This window comes from Anser brachyrhynchus (genome assembly GCF_964034855.1).
Source record: "Anser brachyrhynchus genome assembly, chromosome: Z".
Classification (NCBI taxonomy): domain Eukaryota; kingdom Metazoa; phylum Chordata; class Aves; order Anseriformes; family Anatidae; genus Anser; species Anser brachyrhynchus.
In genome coordinates, this window is record NC_137697.1 from 27,671,844 (window position 1) to 27,686,485 (window position 14,642).

Sequence of the window (14,642 nt, forward strand, 5' to 3'; positions counted from 1 at the left end):
TAAATGGCAGGGGAAGCAGAATGGAACTGATCAGTTTTATACAGTAAGCCGGGTTGACAGTAGTGGTAGACAAGAGTCAACAAAGGTAGCTTGGTGGACTTGTGAGAAGAAATATACTTGCGACAGTAATAATGAAGATATCAAGCACTTACTTCCGGTATTGATAGCTCTTAGGGCAGGATGTGCTTGCCAAGGAATTAAGTACAATTTGGAAAGAAATAGCCAGGCTAGTCAAGTCGCAGTGGATTGTAGCTATAGTACCATAAAAAGTCCAGGACAATTTGTATGGGCAGCCAGTAATGGAACTTGGACTACACACCCGCCGATAGATGGGGAAGTAAAAGAAATAACTCTAGGACTCCCTCCCCACACTGCGTCCAATATGGAAAAAGTCTCCTTTTAAGGGAAAGTTGGAAACCCTACAAATTAGTAGGGCAAAAAGAAGTTTAGAAGAAGGGGCAGATGAAGATATATGGCATGAACCCTCGGATGGAGTAAAATTCAGTTGGGCGTTAGAATCTCTATTTGCACAGGTAGCTACTTATCGAAATAGGGAAATGATTTATAAACTTACAGGACAAGTGAGTAGGCACAAGAGCCACGAAAGAAGGCTTTAGAGACCTTAATATCCAACTACAATCTACAACTAAAATGGTGCTACAAAATCGATTGGCATTAGATACACTGTTATTAAAGGAACATGGAGTATGTGGATTTCTAAAAGATCATATTGATCATTGCTGCATCCACATTTCAAATGTGACTATTGATGTAGAACATGTCATAGAACAACTGGCTTGAGTGGAACAAGATGCAGAACAGGAAGAGAAAGATATGACAACAAGCTGGTTGGATAAAATTTTTAGTGGATGGAATATTAGTAATTGGGTTAAGTCCTTACTGGAGACAATAATTATATTGGTGATTGTAGGGGTACTAATTTGGTTAACATTTATAATGCTGAAAAGTCTGATTCTAAGGAAGACAACCTGGAACCGGACAGTGATGCAAACTATTGCTCAGCAAATGGAACCACATCCTCAATATCCTCCACCGGCATCTAACAACTTTGGATTTCAGAGAAAGAATCTGAGGAACCCAGGAGGTGAAATTGAATGAAAACCGAATAGACAAGATCAGTTTCAGATCAAGTGAACCCAACCAGAAGGGTGACCGTAACATAAAGCAGAAGTGGTGGACTTATGAAATGTTGTGACAATCCTAATCTTTGTAATTTCCTTGATTCTTAATGATGTAATTTTCCATGATTATATTATTGGTGAGCACTGAGTGTAAAATATTTTAGTTAGTTAGTGAAAGCATTTGCCCTCCTCGAAAGGAGTGAAATGCTTTCAAAGGGGGGAAATGTTAGTAATAGAAGAAGAAATAATACAATATTGTTTAGTATGTTACATTTGCGATGTACTGTTCCGAGGCTGCGCTTGGAAGATACAAAATATATGTGCAAGGGTAACATGAGAATGCACCAATTCATGATGAGGAGTAAGGAGGATTAAAAGAATGCTCAATTTGCAAGACATCTAGATAACTGGGGCTTCTTGGACTCTGGGAACTGGGTCAAACCAACCTTGCGGTTTGGACTGAGACCAAGGGCTCAGAGAGCATGCGTGAAAAGGAAAGGTTAAAAAGTTCAACTCTGATGAAGACATCTTACTTCATCCTGACGACCACCCGGATGACCACCAGAGAGTAATACGCAAGCGCAGAAGGACTGATAAGATAATTAGCATATGAAGCGAGGCTAGGCGGAGCTAGGAAATGAATATGCATAGATGAGTTGTGAAACCTAATGCATGTGTAGTATCTTAGGAGATAAAAGAGAACTAAGAGAACAAATCAGACGAAGTTAGATTTGGGCAGGCATGCCCCTAACTTCCGGCGCCTAATAAAGCACCTTCATATAATCACTTTGTGGATTATGTGTCTTCATGAACGCTAACAAGTTCACAAAGTGTGCTTCTGAAATGAACTAGTGAACTATTTCCACATGCATCAGGTGTTCTCTAACTCTCCATTTGCATGGAGAAATATTGAGATTGGCTTGTTTATATTAATATAAACATATGTTATGAGGGAAGGTTGTAATTACTGATGTGTTCTAATTTAATTTAACTGTGTGCATAAGTAGTCTCTGGTTAAAGAATGGTTCTACTATTAAAACAATTATTTGAGTCCCCACATAAAATATTGCATAAAACGGTTTTCAAAAGCCATATAAGTATATGTCACTTATATCACTATCTATCTATCTATATAAACTTCATACACCATTGATATTTTTATAACCCCATCAGTGATACATAAGGCCAAATAAAATCTCTCTCTCTCTCTATTTTTTGGTTTGTTTTGGTTGTTTGTTTTTGTTGTTGTTTGTTTGTTTGTTTGTTTGTTTTTCTTCAAAGTAGGGCTGTCTTCCTTATGTTCTGTTCTGAAGTAGAACTACTCCAACAATAGCTATGGCTTGAAAAATTCTAATTTATTCATTAACCTTAGACATAACAGACTCTGTGTGATTTCTAGGATTCCTTGGTATCAAATGGCTATCAGGATTTTGTACTGTCCTTGTTTCAGTTAGGATAGAGTTACTTTTCCTCCTAGTAGCTGGTAGGGTGCTATGTTTTGGATTAGGATGAGAAGCATGCTGATAACATGCTGATGTTTTAATTGTTGCAGAGCAGTGCATACACCAAGCCAAGGACTTTTCAGCTTCTCGCTCTGTCCTGCCAGCGAGCAGGCTGGGGGTGCAGCAGGAGCTGGGAGGGGACAGACCCAGGACAGCTGACCCAAACTGGCCAAAGGGGTATTCCATACCATCTGACGTCGTGCTAAACAATATATAGGGGTGGCTGGTCGGGGTGGGGGGGCCGGCTGCTCGGGGATAGGCTGGGCATCGGTCAGCGGGTGGTGAGCAATTGCATTGTTCATCACTTGTTTCGTACACATTATTAGTAGTAGTACTATTACCATTATTATTATTATTATTATTATTAATTATTATTATTTTTCTGTCTTAATAAACTGTCTTTATCTCAACTCACAGGCTTCACTTTCCCGTTTCTCTCCCCCATCCCAGAGAGGGAGAGGGGAGGGTGAGCGAACGGCTGTGTGGTGTTTAGCTGCCCACCGGGTTAAACCACAACCACAAATTAGTTTTGTATCAAAGGTAATTCTTCAGAGGTATTTTCAAAGTATTATCCAATTATTAGTGTTATCATGCCTAACTTATCAAAGATAGCTTTCATAAATATACAGGTAGCCAAGAAACTACACTAAAGAAAAATATAATTGAAGCCATTTAAAGATATGTTAAATTTATGGTTGTTCATTTTGCCTATGGTAATTTAATTAATTTAAACCCCAAATGTTGGTTCAATGAATGTTGTGACTTCTCTCTTATAAAATTATATGCTCAACGATTTAGGTAGCAGATATATCAATAACGTGTAATCTTCTTTTCCCTATGTCCTTAATACAGAATTTGAGCATAAATACAGTATGACGCCGTAATGTCTTTGAAGGTGACACTTATGTATTGTAGATAGTTCTTCATAAAGCAAAAAGTACAGTATTTTGACTAAACTTAGATTTTCAGCAAAGGAGCCTGTACTATATTGCAGCAAATCAGATTTTAGAGTGCACTTACCCTAGGCTTTCATACAATGTGTAAAACCTATGTCTTATACAATAAAAACTCAGCCTTCTGTGTTGAACATTATGGTTTAAATTGTTTCACTTCTGAACACATTAAATTACAAGCAATAAAGAGATCAAAACTGATTTTTTCCTAAAGCAATTCAAATGCAATTCTGCTTGTTAACTACAGTTCAAATCTGCTTCACTACATAAAACTATGTTGAATCAAATATTCCTTGGCATTTTAGTTTCAAAGAACTTTCTACTTGACAAATAAAGGATTTGCTTAAATTTTCATCATAAACTGGGATTACCATACATTTTCCTTCTTCTCACTATTATAAAACTGTTGTCAGAACCCTACAATGTACCTACATGCTAGTACCATTGAAATGTAAAACAGGCTTAGCCAGGACTTCCTAAACCTAATCACCCTGGTTATATTTTCAGAATCTCACTTAGACTTTCCAGAATCCTGGCATTAAAATGATTGATCTAGAAAACAATCAATCAATCAAACAAACTAAAAAACTATTAAATGAAGAAGAAACCAAACAAATACAAACAAACATCACGAACAAACAACATAGCTTGTACACCTGTACTTTCAGTACCTGATGCAGATAGTCACTTAGATAGTCACTTAATGTTGTGGTTTAACCCAGCAGGCAAACCACCCAGATGTTTTTTCACTCATTGTCCCCACATCCTCCTTGTCCCTGCCAGTGGGATGTAGAAGAGAGTTGGAAGAAAATGGTAAAAACTCGTGTGTTGAGATAGGACAGAAAAGGAAGGTAATAATGATAATAATGACAACAACAGCAACAACAACAATAATAATAATAATAATAAATATGCAAAGCAAGGGATGAACACAATTGAATACAATTGCTCACCACTCACTGACTGATGCCCAGCTAGACCCCAAGCAGCAGTCCCTCAATGTTTTACTCTTCAGCATGATGCCCTATGGTATGGAATATCCCTTTGGCCAGTTTGTCTCAGTTGTCCTGGTCCCTCCCAGCTTTTTGTGCACCCCCAGCCTCCTCACTTTGCAGGGTAGCATGAGAAGATGAAAAGTTCTTGACTTAGTGCTAGCAATTCTCTGCAACAACTAAAACATCAGCGTGTTGTCAGCATTATTATCATCCTACATCCAAATATACTAGCTTCTAGGATGAGGAACAAGCAGAGGCATTTTTTTTTTTTTTTTTTTTTTTTCATAGAATCATAGAATGGCTCGGGTTGGAAGGGACCTTAAAGATCATCTAGTTCCAATCCCCCTGCCATGGGCAGGGATACCACCCTGGATCAGGTTGCCCGGGGCCTCACCCAACCTGGTCTTGAACACCTCCAGAGCTGGGGCATCCATAACTTCTTTGGACAACCTGTTCCAGTGCCTCACAGCCCTCTGAGTGAAGAATTTCCTCAAATCATCTAAACCAGCTCTCTCCTCTTTTAGTTTAAAACCATTCCTTCTTTTCCTGTCATTACCTGCCTGAGTTTTGCCTCAGTCTATAACAGTAATGACAGATTTTGGGCTGCAGTCCTCAGAGCTGACGGGCAGATTTGCAGGGCGATGACTGGGAAAGCAGTGGCTTTCCATTCATGATCACTGAAATTGTAAAGGACCACTTGTATCAGCTGAACGTTCAAAAATCCCTGAAGCCTGATGATGGGATTCATCTCAAAGTACTGTGGGATTTAGAGGATGTTACAGCTGGACACCTATATACAATTTACCAAAGGTTTAGAGTGTTTGGGAGGGCTCCTGCCAACTGGAAGATAACAAATGTTATACCCATCTACAAAAAAGGGCATGAGAGAAGACCCAGGAAACTGCAGATCTCCTAGTTTAACCTCACTCCCTGAAAAAGTTATGAAGATAAATCTTAGTCATGGAGTTAAAGTTATGGAGATAACTGAGGATATTGAAATGCAGTTAAAGAACAAAACAATTGTCAGACATAGCCTACATGGGTTCATTAAGCCTCATGACTTTGTCTCTTCAGGAGAGAGAGGCAGGGAAGAAGAGGATGTAGGATTGCCCTCTATGTTTGGGAAGGTCTTGACTGCATGCTTAATTATATTGATGAATGCCTCTGAGTCCAAGGAAATGCCAACAAGGGAGATATTGTGATTGGAGTATGTTATGTAGAGTACTCAATCAACATGAAGAAGCAGTTGAAATATACTATAAGCAGCTAGGAAAAGTGTTGCAATTGCTAGTGCTCATTCACATGGGAGACTTCAATTTTCCAGACGTCTGCTGGAAATGCAATAAAGTGGAGAAGAAACAGTAGGGCATTCATGGAATATGTGGAGGAAAACATTCTGATACAGGAGGTGAAGGAACGGACTAGGGAAGGTGTCCCACTTGTTTGCTAATAGGGAAGGTCTTGTGGGTGATGTGATGGTTGGAGGCTCTCTTGGGCCCAATAATCATGAGATAATGGAGTTCTCAATCCTTGGGAAAGTAGAGAGGGCAGTCAGCAGAACTGCTGCTTTAGATTTTTGGATGACAGATTTTGGCTTATTTAGGCACCTGGTTGACTGAGTCTCTTGGAAGGCATTTCTAAAGGGCAAATGAGTACAGGAAGGCTGGACATTCAAGAATGAAGCCTTGAAAGCACAGGAATAAGCCATCTGAAAGACGAGCCAACAGCAAGACAAGCCTGGCTAAAGAGAGAGCTTTTTCTGGAATTCAGGAACAAAAAGTGTTGATGACCTTTGGAAGAAGAGGATGACAGCTCAGGAGGACTACAAATATTTTGTGAGGTTATACAGGAGCAAATTAGAAGGAGCAAAAACGAGCTAGAACTTAACTTGGTTACTGCAGAAAAGACAATTAAAAATGTTTTCATAAATGCATGAACAACAAAAGGAGAACTAAGGAGAATCTTCATCCCATACTGAATGCAGAGAAAATACATTGATAAGTGAGTTACTTAATGCCTTTTTTTTCCTCAGTCTTTAGTAGTAAGACTAATTGTTTTGGGATACCCGGCCCACTGAGCTGGAAGACAGAGACAGGGAGCAGAATAAAGCTCCTATAATCCAAAGAGAAATGATTAGTGACCTACTTGAACACACAAATCTATGGGGCCAGATGGGATCCACCCAAGGGTACTAACAGAGCTGACAGAAGTGGTCACCAAGCCACATTCATGCTTCATCAGCAGTTCTGGCTAATCAAAATGTCCCAGTTGACTGGAGCTCAGCAAATGTGATACCCATCTACAAAAAGGGCAGGAAAGAGAGTCTGGGGAATTAGAAACTGACATTGGTAACAGGGCAGGTCATGGAGCAGACCATGTTGACTGCCACAGCAGCACGTGTCCAAGATAACCAAGCGATCAGACCTAGTCACCCTGGGTTTATGAAAGGTAAGTCTTGCTTGTCTAACTTGATCTCCTTCTATGGTAGTATGTCCCACTTAGCAGAAGAGGGAAAGGCTTTTTATGTTGTCTACTTGGACTTTAGCAAAGCATTTGGTAATTTTCAACTACGTTCTCCTGTAGAAACTGGTGGCTCATGGCTTGGATGTATATACTGTTTGCTTGGCAAAAAATGGCTGGATAGCTGGGCATATAGGGTTGTGAAGGGAGTTAAATGCAGTTGGTGGCAATCACAAGTGGTGTTCCCCAAGGCTAAGTACTGGGGCCAGTTTTGTTTAATATTTTTGTCAGTGATCTCAATGGGGGGATCAAGTGTACCCTCAGTAAGTCTGCAGACAATGCTGAGTTAGGTAGGACTGTTGAATTACTTTAGGGTAGGAAGGTTTTGCAGAGAGGTCTGGATAAGATATGCTGATGGGCCACATCCAGTCACATGACCTTCAACAAGGCTAGATGCCTGGTGCTACACTTGGGTTGCAACAATCCAGTGGCATCCACATACTTACATACTCAAACCGTGATTATTTATTACATGAACTGGGATATCTCATCTTCATGAAGAGCTGCTTTAATTTATGAAAAATTATTGCTACTCACATTAAGAGTATTTTCTTAGAATTATGATGTGCTTTACAGTTTCAAATCAGTTTAGGTTGATTTCTTAAATGAGTCATTTTCATATGTAATAAGTTTTTAATCTGTTGCTTCTTTTCTGTGGTCTGCAAGGGAATTAAATAGTAAAAATAAAATTCTCCAGTTGATTAAAAAAAATTATCTTATTTCTCACTCTCAAAAATTGAGAGATTTTTTTTTTTTCCCCTATGTTCCCAATGGGAACACAGAACATATTTCACATTATAGTGAAATCTGTCTATTATAACCCAGACATTTCAGAATATAAGCCCTTAGAACTTTATAGGAAAATGTAAAACTTGGATACAGCTGTTTCTCCACACAGTTCAGTGGCATTACCTTCAGGTGTCTCTACCAGTAAAGCTGTTAGAAGAAGAAGAAAGATCTCAGAAGGGACTGGGGTAAGAATCCAACAGAAATAAAAACTGAGCAACTGAGGAGTGACTAAGAAAGAGCTATGAGACAAAAAGGAAGTGAATCATAGAATCAAAGAATCACAATATCATAGAATATCCTGGATTGGAGGAGACCCACAAAAAACATAAAGTAGAACTCCTGGGTCCCCAAAGGACCACCCAAAAAATCTGAGCATGTATTTGAGAACATTGTCCAAACACTTCTTGAACTCTGGCAGGCTCAGTCTTGTGTACATTTCTCTGGGGATCCTGTTCCAGTGCCTGACCAACCTCTCAGTGAATAACTTTTTCCTAATGTCCAGCCTGAACCACCCCTGTCACAGCTTCAAGCCATTTTTATTTATTTATTTATTTTTCAAGCCAGTCTGTTGTTCCCTTCTTAGAGAGTCCTTGGAGACAGCTATGTTATTTTTCAGTGTTTCCTACAATTATGCTTAGTTGTTCAGTCTTCGATCATCTGTGTGGGCTGCCTTCCAGATGGGGAAGCACAATGCCTAAGCTTCGTGTTAGTCAGGGAATTTAGCCAAAAGTCTGAAACTGATAAATGGGAGCAGGGCCAACAAATTGTTGGCTTTTGATACACGATTTTTTTATTTTTTTTTTTTTGGGGGGGGGAGGGGGAGGGGGGAGCAAGCCAAGGAAGTCTTCATAGGAGTCCTGGGGCAAATCTACTGACTGTGTTCTAAATAATACTCTCAGTGTACTAATAGAGAAATGGAAGGACTGGTGAATTCATCTGTTTGTATCTTGGTGAAACTCCCAAAACACACAGATTTTTACAGAAGCTGTATATAATGGAGAATATGGATTAATGTCTCATTGTTATTTTGAATGCAATGTAAGGAGTGAGATCTTCCTGATAAGATTTGTTTATAATGCCCTGCTTTTTAGAAAGAATTTTGACATACCTATTTATTGTAGTGAATTGAACATAGGCATTCCTTTTTAAAATGACAAAAGCACCATTGTCTAAAACAAACCCTTTTGTCTGACATACACCAGAACTCCTTGTCCTGGTTTCAGTTAGGATGGAGTTAATTTTCCTCCTAGTAGCTGGTAGGGTGCTATGTTTTGGATTAGGATGAGAAGAGCGCTGATAACATGCTGATGTTTTAATTGTTGCAGAGCAGTGTTTACACCAGGCCAAGGACTTTTCAGCTTCTCGCTCTGTCCTGCCAGCAAGCAGGCTAGGGGTGCAGCAGGAGCTGGGAGGGGACAGACCCAGGACAGCTGACCCAAACTGGCCAAAGGGGTATTCCATACCATCTGACGTCGTGCTAAACAATATATAGGGGTGGCTGGTCGGGGTGGGGGGGCCGGCTGCTCGGGGATAGGCTGGGCATCGGTCAGCGGGTGGTGAGCAATTGCATTGTGCATCACTTGTTTCGTACACATTATTAGTAGTAGTACTATTACCATTATTATTATTATTATTATTAATTATTATTATTATTCTGTCTTAATAAACTGTCTTTATCTCAACTCACAGGCTTCACTTTCCCGTTTCTCTCCCCCATCCCAGAGAGGGAGAGGGGAGGGTGAGCGAACGGCTGTGTGGTGTTTAGCTGCCAGCCAGGTTAAACCACAACACTTCTGTATTTTACCTATGTATTACTGTATTGTTTTCTTCAGTCTAGTCTTGTAATTGATTTGAAAAAAAAGGAAGTTAAAGGGAAAATTCTATGTAGAATACAAAAAGATCTCCTCCCCCCTCCTCCCCCCCATTTTTCAGTAGTACAGTGACATTGAAGACAGTCCTATTAGAATCAAAAAGGTACTATTAGTGCTGTGATCAGCAATTTAACAGCAAAGAAAAACCTGCAAAGGTTTAGGTGTTTTACTGTTACACAAACGAGAAGGTAGTTGAGGAAAGCCTAAAATATTAAGTAACAGTTGTGCTCAAATATAAATTTAAATGTGTGCTAAAGTGTGAAGAGTGGTTTCACTCTTATTTCAAATAATAACACATTTTTCTCATCAGTAAGAGACATAATGTGATAATCCTGAGTCAAAACAACAGCTATCATTCAGCTGACATTTTGTGAAAGAAAAATCAATCTTTAAGATTTCTTCCCTTCAGTTAACATTTTCCCCTTTCACTCTCTATCAGCTTTACCTATGCCCTTTCAGAAGATATTTTCCTTTACAAAAAGTCCAACCTTACCAGATACCTCATCTGGGAAGTCCTCTGGTACAGATGAAATAGAATGTGTTGTAGTTGCTTTGTCATTCACTGCTGTAAAACAGAATTCCAGTAGCAATAAGGCCTAGAGCAACTAGGGAAACTAGTATGTCACTTTGGTTACTCACTTATAAGCTTCAGGTCCCACCTGAACTTTTCATAGACACATACAGGAGAGGATGATACAGTATCCTTTGAACTTTTCACATCCCTCAACATATACTGGTAATCTAGTATGAGGAAGAGTTAGTATGGACCAAAACTTGTGTAGTGAAAATGTAAAGGTTAATGAATCCATATAATTCTAACTCTACTGGACATGTCCAGATCCTGAGATAAAAATTATTTTTCATTCACTTTTTTTTCAGAGTATCCTTTAGTTTGGAAAAGACCTCTAAGATCACCAAGTCCAACCGTTAACCTAGCACTGCTGAGCCTACCACTAAACCATGTCTCTAATCACCACATCTTCACATCTTTTGAATATCTCCAGGAACTCAGCTACTTCCCTGGGCAGCCTGTTCCAATGCCTCACAACCTTTTCAGAGAAGAATTTGTTCCTAATATCCAGTCTAAACTTCCCCTAGTGCAACTTGAGGCCATTTCCTCTTTTCCTATTACCTGTTGCTTGGGAGAAGAGACTGACCCTCAGCACGCTACACCATTCTTTAAGGCAATCATAGAGCTCAATAATCATAGAATCATAGAATAACCCGAGCTGGAAGGGAGCCATAAGGAACATCGAGTCCAACTCCTGGCACCACACAGGTCTACCCAAAACTTTAGACCATGTGACTAAGTACACAGTCCAAACGCTTCTTAAATTCAGAGAGGCTTGGTGCAGTGACTACTTCCCTGGGGAGCCTGTTCCAGTGTGCGACCGCCCTTTCGGTGAAGAACCTCTTCCTGATGTCTAGCCTAAACCTCCCCTACCTCAGCCTGACACCATTCCCATGGTCCTATCACTGGTAATTAAGGAGAAGAGGTAGGCGCCTGCCCCTCCACTCCCTCTCGTGAGGAAGTTGTAGACTGCGGTGAGGTCTCCCCTCAGCCTCCTCTTCTCCAGGCTGAACAGGCCAAGTGACCTCAGCCGCTCCTCATATGTCTTCCCCTCTAGGTCCTTCACCATCTTCGTTGCCATTCTCTGGACACTCTCCAACAGTTTAATGTCCTTTTTGTACTGTGGTGCCCAGAACTGTACACAGTACTCAAGGTGAAGCCGCACCAGCGCAGAGTAGAGCGGGACAATCACTTCCCTCGACCGACTAGCAATGCCATGCTTGATGCACCCCTGGATACGGTTGGCCCTCCTGGCTGCCACGGCACACCGCTGGCTCATATTCAACTTGCCGTCAACCACAACCCCCAGATCCCTCTCTGCAGGGCTGCTCTCCAGCGTCTCATTGCCCAGTCTGTACGTATAGCCAGGGTTGCCCCATCCCAGGTGCAGGACCTGGCACTTGCTTTTGTTAAACTTCATGCGGTTGGTGATTGCCCAGCTCTCCAGTCTGTCCAGATCTCTCTGCAAGGCCTGTCCATGCTTATCCGAGTCCACAACTCCTCCCAGTTTGGTGTCATCAGCAAATTTACTCAAAACACCTTCTAGTCCTACATCCAAATCATTTATAAAAACATTGAAGAGGAGTGGCCCTAAAATGGAGCTTTGGAGGACCTCACTGGTGACCATCCGCCAGCCAGATGTGGCCCCATTTACCACAACCCTTTGAGCCCTGACCATCAGCCAATTGCTCACCCATTGTATGATGTTTTTGTTTAGCTGTATGCTGGACATTTTGTCCAATAGGATCCTATGGGAAACTGTGTCACAAGCTTTGCTGAAGTCCAAAAAGATCACATCATCTGGTTTCCCTTGATCAACTAGATGGGTGATCTTATCATAAAAGGAAATCAGATTTGCTAAGCATGACCTACCCCTCGTGAACCCATGTTGTCTGGGACGAATGACTGCATTGTCCCCCAGGTGCACTTCAATAACTTCAAGGATTCTCCGTATTCTCTTCTCCATAATTTTACCAGGCACTGACACGAGACTGACAGGCCTGTAGTTGCTAAGGTCTTCTTGAAAATTGGCACAACATTTGCCAGATTCCAGTCTACTGGGACCTCTCCAGATTCCCAAGACTGTTGAAAAATAACTGAGAGAGGACCCGCAATGATGTCAGCCAGCTCTTTAAGCACCCTGGGGTGAATCCCATCCGGACCCATGGACTCGTATGGATCCAGGTGGAGCAGCAAATCCCGCACACATTCAGGGTCAGTTGGGAGTTTATCATTCCCACTGCCATGGTCCTCCAGCTCAGGGTACCATGGGTCCCGAAGCTCATCATCAGTGTTGAAGTAGGAGGCAAAGGCGGCATTAAACGTCTCTGCTTTGCCTATATCCTTGTCTGTGAGGTGACCTTCCCCATCAAGTAGCGGACCTATGTTTTCTTTGGTTCTCCTTTTTCTATTCACATATCTAAAAAAAAACCCTTTCATTGTCTCCCACAGACTTGGACAGCTTCAACTCTAGTTGGGATTTGGCTGCACAAATGTTCTCCCTACAAATGCGAACAGTGTCCCTGTATTCCTTCCACGCTGCCTGACCCTGCTTCCAGCAGCCGTACATTTTCTTTTTTCACCTAAGCTCCAGTAGAAGATCCCTGGTCAGCCAGGCCAGCCTTCTGCTTCTGCCCTGCCTGCTTGACTTCCGATATTTTGGAATTGCCTGATCCTGTTCTTTTTGGAGGCAGTGCTTAAAGACTGACCAGCACTGATGGGCGTCCATGCCTTCAAAAGCAGTTTCCCACGGGACCTTGCTGGCTAGTTCCCTGAGCAGCCTGAAGTCTGCTTTCCCCACATCCAGGGCTGAAGTTTTGGTGGCAGTTTTCCTTCTGTCGCCAAAAATTTTAAACTCAACCACTTCATGGTCACTATGGCCAGGACGGCCACCAATTGCCATGTCCCCCACAAGACCCTCTATGTTCTCCAGCAACAGATCTAGGAGGGCACCCTTCCTAGTTGGCTCCCTTAGCACCTGCACTAAGTAGTTATCATCTAGTTGCTTTGTGAACCTCCTGGACTTGCCCGTATCAGCCATGTCGTGATCCCAGATGACATCTGGCAAGTTGCCAGCAGGTCTAGGGAAATGATTGTGCCCCTGTACTCGGCTCTGGTGAGGCCGCACCTTGAGTACTATGTTCAGTTTTGGGCCCCTCGCTACAGGAAGGACATGGAGGTGCTCGAGCGAGTCCAGAGAAGGGCAACCAAGCTGGTGAGGGGTCTGGAGAACAAGTCTTACGAGGAGCGGCTGAGGGAGCTGGGCTTGTTCAGCCTGGAGAAGAGGAGGCTCAGGGGTGACCTTATTGCTCTCTACAGTTACCTTAAAGGAGGCTGTAAAGAGGTGGGGGTTGGTCTGTTCTCCCACGTGCCTGGTGACAGGACTAGAGGGAATGGGCGAAAGTTGCGACAGGGGAGTTTTAGGTTGGATGTTAGGAAGTACTTCTTTACCGAAAGGGTTATTAAGCATTGGAACGGGCTGCCCAGGGAGGTGGTGGAGTCACCATCCCTGGAGGTCTTTAAAAGACGTTTAGATGTAGAGCTTAGCGATATGGTTTAGTGGAATACTTAGTGTTAGGTCGGAGGTTGGACTCGATGATCTTGAGGTCTCTTCCAACCTAGAAATCTGTGATACTGTGATACTCTGAAGTCCCCCATAAGGACAAGGGGAGTTGATCTCGAGGTATCTCTTAGTTCCACAAAGAAGGTCTCCCCTGAGCCTCCTTTTCTCCAGGCTAAACAACTCCAGCTCCCTGAGCTGCTCCTCTTAAGACTTGTTCTCTAGACCCTTCACCATCTTCATTGTTCTTCTTTGGACATGCTCCAGCATCTCAACGTCCTTCTTGTAGTGAGAGGCCCTAAACTGAAAACAAGGGGTGGCCTCACCAGAGCTGAGTACAGGTGGACAATCACTTTCCTAGTCCTATTAGCAACACTGTTTCTGATACAAGCCAGGATGCTGTTGGCCTTCTTGACCACCTGAGCACAGTGCTGGCTCATATTTAGTTGTCTGTCAACCAATATCCCCAGGCATCTTCCCACTGGGCAGCTTTCCAAACACTCCTCCCCCAGGCTGTGGCCTTGCATGGGGTTGTTATGTCCCAAGTGAAGAAGCCAGCAGTTAGCCCTGTTGAACTTCATACAGTTGATCTCAGCCCATTGGTTTGTCCAGTCCACCCACATCCTTCTGTAGAACCTTCCTGCCTTTGAGCGGATGAACATTCTGCCCAAATTAGTGCCATTTTCAAACTTACTCAGGGTGCACTCAATCCCTTCAACCAGATCATTAACAAAGGTGTT